Source organism: Onychomys torridus, chromosome 16 (assembly GCF_903995425.1).
Source record: "Onychomys torridus chromosome 16, mOncTor1.1, whole genome shotgun sequence".
In the NCBI taxonomy this organism is placed as follows: Eukaryota; Metazoa; Chordata; class Mammalia; order Rodentia; family Cricetidae; genus Onychomys; species Onychomys torridus.
The window spans coordinates 24,923,355-24,928,518 of NC_050458.1; positions in this window are offsets into that span (position 1 = coordinate 24,923,355).

The window sequence follows — 5,164 nt, forward strand, 5'->3', positions numbered from 1 at the left end:
AAAATAGACTGACCCAAGAGATTAAAATCACGAGTTCATTAAAGATGAAAGACACATCCAAGGTAGCTGCTGCTTCTTGTTGTTTTCAGGTAGCTCTAAAAACACAGGGAACAAATTAAAACTTTTGAAAACACGTAACGTAAACCAGCTAGGGCGGCACATACCTGTACTACCAACACTCAAAAACCAGAAGCAGATGAGTTTGAAGCTAGTCTGGGCTACATACTGTGGCCCTATCTCAAAAAAAAAAAAAAAAACAGCAAAAACACGGTGATAACACAAACATTCCTTGCAAAATAAGAAGGAATATGACATCTATAAAAACAGGAGTATACAAAAGGAGGAACATCTGAAACACATTTAAAGAACATCTCTTAAAAATTAAAAATGAGCCTCCTGGTAGGTTAGGCAAAGTGGTCATCCCTAAACACACACACATATGAGCAACACTTAACAGTCACCTGGTTATATTTACATATCCATGTGTGTGTGTATGTAACAATAATAATTAAAGAAGAAGAGGTCATGAGGTTGAGAGGGAGGGAGGGATAAGAGAAGAGTTAAAAGGGAGAGTGTGGGGTAGAAATAATGTAAATACAGTACTCTGAAATTCTCAATAATAGTAGAATAAATGTCAAAAATTAAAAATATGCCAATATCAATGCAAAATGTAATGCATATCGAAAAGATAATATTTCAGTAAAAAAAAATTAAGTAGGTGAAGTAATGTAGAGGGCATCAGTGCTCACTGAAGAGCACTGGAGAAACTAGGAAAATTAGTCATGCAGGGTTTTCTCCTCAGTGGAAGAAATGTATACATTTTCCACCATAAGCCTAGGAGTTGATGTTTGCTATCTGTTTGGTGACCTTTGCTATCTGTAGAGCTGAGTCACACTCAGATCCCCCAGACTATTATGTTTATCCCAGATGCTCTTTCTTTCTAGGTCAGTAGAGTCCATTCTTCTTTTTTTTTCCCCAGAGCTGAGGATCGAACCCAGAGCCTTGCTCTTGCTAGGCAAGCGCTCTATCACTGAGCTAAATCCTCAACCCCTTTTTTTTTTTTTCTTTTTTTTTGAGTCTATTCTTAGAGGAGATGTCATGTGTACTTTTTAGCGTGCTGACCTCTATGCTATCTCTGTCAGAGACCACACCAAATCTTAGGTTCTTAAGCCCATCTTCATGATAGAGGTCACATGGACTTTGCAAAAGAGTTTTGATGTAATCATATTTTAAGCTTTATTGTGCACATGGGATTGGGATAATTGTTACCAGGAATTTTTTTTCCAAAATTATATTGTATGTAAACATGTCTTAAAATAAACTGGCCTGGTATTGGACTCTAGAAGTTTGAATGTGCACCGGCCAAGTTGACTGAACCCAGTTTCCTTCTTGCCTTCAGAGTCTACTAAAGTCTCAGAACATTTGATGGAAAGAGATGCCTTTTGATATATTTCATCATGACATTCCAATCATTATGGGTAAAGAAAAGAGTCTTACCTAAGTTTCTAGATGGTGATTGTTGGTGGGGGAAGTCCAAGTAAAAAGGACTTTATTTGAGAGTGGTGTTGATGTCTGAACACTGATCCCTAGAATCCAGAAGAGAATGGACCAAATACAGAAATTATTTCCAACCTAGAATTCTATCTCCAGAAGTCCAGGGTGAGGGCAGATTTTACTCTTATTAAGCATTGAAGTCTGAAAGCATTTGTATCTTATGGTTCATATTAGGTATATTTTCATATCATTTCAAATCAAAAGAGCAAGCCAAGAGATCAGGAAATGGGATCAAATACAGGACAGAGGCACGTCAATTAACAAGATCATAGCTCAAGACAGCTGGTCTACATGGAAACCAGGCAATGAAAAGTTGTATGATGAAATCTCCATGAACACCCAAAAAGACAGGGTTTAGAGAGCTTCAGGATTGCTAGCCTCATAGAATCCTGGAGAGAAGCATGCCTGGAAAGAACAGGAAGCTCCACTGGCCTCCCCCATGTCTCTTCCTGTGCATCTCTTCATCTGGAGTCTTTGTAACATTCCTGGTGATACTCTGACAAACACACATCCCTTGAGGACTGTCCACTTATCCTGGGTTATGGGAACCCTGGTTGATCCTGAAAACATTTTGGGGCTTATGACCATCACCTAACAAGGAATGGCGGTCTTGGGTGTCTGCTGCTTCAGCGTCCTTGCTTGCAGATCCTCTCCGTTTGTATAACCTCCTGAGCCCAGCTAGTGTTGCCTGTTGGAATGTAACTGATCACATTGGCTGGATCTTGTACAGGTCTTGTGAAAGTCACCATGGCTGAAGTTTTCCTGTGTCCCACCTGGCCCGTGGTCAGGACAAATCTCTCTCACCTGCCAGTCCTGCAGCCGCCTGGACACAAATAAACACACAGAGGATTATATTAATTAGAACTGCTCGGCCATTAACTCAGGCCAACTGTTGACTAGCTCTTACACTTAAATTAACCCATAATTCTTATTTATGTTTCTCCATGTGGCTTGGTACCTTTTCTCAGTTCTGCCTTCACATCTTGCTTCCTCTGTGTCTGGCTGGTGAATCCTGACTCAGCTCTTCCTCTTCCCAGCATTCTCCTCTGTGCTTATCCTGCCTATATTGTATTTCCTGCCTGGCTACTGGACAATCAGCATTTGATTTATCAACCAAATCAGAGCAACACATTCACAGCATATGGAGCGATATCCATAGCAGAAATGAGTTCGAGGTTATAATGGCCATGCCATGAGCAGTTTCAAACACTCCTTCCCACAAAACTTTACATCTAGTATTTTCTCCCTTCCACCCTGCCTCTCCTTGATGGAGTTTGGCCATCAGGGTTTGCTGAGTGGTGTCACCTGTCTATACTTGCAGAACCATATGTACAAAACCCCACATCTTAAAATAGATGTATGGATCTGATTGGAAGCTGCGTTTCTAGCTGAATCTCTCATTACTTCCTTGTCCTCGAGCCTAACACTACTTCCTCAGTCCTCTCCACTACCTCTGTGCTCCATGGTCCTGTCAGCATCTCCATTGCTAGCACCATTGCCCTCATCTTCTCTACCTGTCTACTCTTTCCCTTCCTTCAAGGGGGCAGGAGTGATGAGTTCTAAGGATTCCTTCCCCGTCTCTGTGGTACTCTAATACCCAAGGAACCTCCCTTTACACAACCTGAATGATTCCCCCTTCAAATCCATCTTTGTAGATAGCATTGCATCCTGCACATAGAATCCTCGTCATGTTCACTGAACTTTTGAACTATGTAGTCAACCAACATCAGGTTTCATGACAGACTGTCATTTGAAAGGCAAAGGAGAGGGATAATCTTAGAGAACTGTCATAATAGGACCCATCAGTACTGCCCTGGGTTCTAGCAAGATATAAAAATGGTTATTAGATTGCTAAAGGAAAAAAATTTAGTTGCTAAAAGAAAAAGTAAGTCATGTGAAGATGTTCAATGTCGTGTACATGGTACAAATGATAGTAAAGAACAAAGCTGTGAGAGTCACAGAGAATCTAGACAAAGTCTTGTCTTTGCCTCTCAGAAGCTTCGGCCTTTGGATCCATTAAAGTCTTTGAGCCTCAGTTCCATTCTTGGAAAAATTCAGAGAATGAGGGTAGCCATGTCCTGGAGCTGTTTGTTTGCGTTAATAGCTTATGTAAAGAGTTTTGTGTAATAGCTAGAATGCACTGTAAAAAAAAAAGGGGGGGGGGGCTCTGGTTCTGCTCTCAGGGTTGAGAGTTGTCACTAGCTGTTATCGAGAGCTTAGGAATCAGAGGTAGTTCTTATACCACAGTGATGTCTACATAGGAAAGAGCACATCAAGACTAGGAGGATTCAGGACAGTTGCAAGTTCCCAAATATAACTTGGCTAATGAGACTGTGTTTACTTCAGACTTCATCTCTTTAGACCTAATAAGTGACCTTGCTTCTGGGATCTACTACCACGAAAATCCACTCCATCTTTAGAAAGACCCCAGAGGTTGGCATGAACAAGGATGGGGTTCAGGAGATGGAGAGCTTGGCACTTTCTCCATCATTTTTAGTTGCTACAAAGAGTTGGAGGATTAAATTTGGTGACTCATGTCAAAGTAATAGTAGCTAACCATCACTTAGCATTTAGTGCATGACTGTGTCCTTGGTACACTGAGTATTTCACCTCAATCTTCTTAAGGCTTTCAATCAAGCTTTTGTTATCTCTAGTTTATAGACGATGATGACTGTTCACTTTTGCAGACTTAGCATAATCAATTACTGTACCCTTGATTGCTTCACCTCATCTCCATTTATAACCCTATGAGGTAGGAGCAATTTTAATCTTCATTTTTTTAATGAGAAACCAGAAGTACCAATAGGTTAAGTAAATTTCCAAAGTCACTAAGCTAATAAGTGATAGAGAGAATTTAAACCTCTGGTTTCTAGAGCTCCAGAGTTCCCATGTTTTTCCCTGAAAAGCCTAGTCAAATTCAAGTACAAACATGTTGACCTTAAAATTGAAAGACTTTGAGTTATTACAGCCTTCTCCTTATGTGAGTTTCAAGGTCTCTTGAATTCAAAAGTCTATTTTTCTTCTTGATAACTCCAGTGGCAACATCCCTCTGTAAATTATCTATTACCTGCCTCTAGCTTTATTAATCTCCAGTTTGAATTTCCCCTTATCATTATCCTTTTTAACCACCTCAAATAATTGCTTCATGTAATGTCACCCTTGAGATATTAGAAAATATATCTTTGGGGAAATTTTTCAATGAGATAACACTAAATACAGAATTCATTAGGAGTAACCAACCTGGCATATCCTTATCAGTCACCAAGCTATTTTTAGCTCTCCATCTTTCCTGGGCTTTCTCCTGGTATGTACTTAGGGTTCTAGATATGGACCAATTGTCCTATTGATCAAGAGCCAAAATAGCCAATTAAACACAGATAGTTCACTGTCTCCAGAAAAAAGCAACCTAAGCACAACAGACTGATGTATTTCTGTCTTGTTCACTTGCCATACCCATAGGCAATCTCTCCTCTGCCCAGCATGGTGCAGGTACCCTCCACTCTGTTCTCCTCACTGATCACACACTGGTCCTCACTTCAGCTCCCTACATCCATGGGCATAACCATGGCAGGGCATTACAAAGCACTTACAATGCCTTCTGTTTCTACTG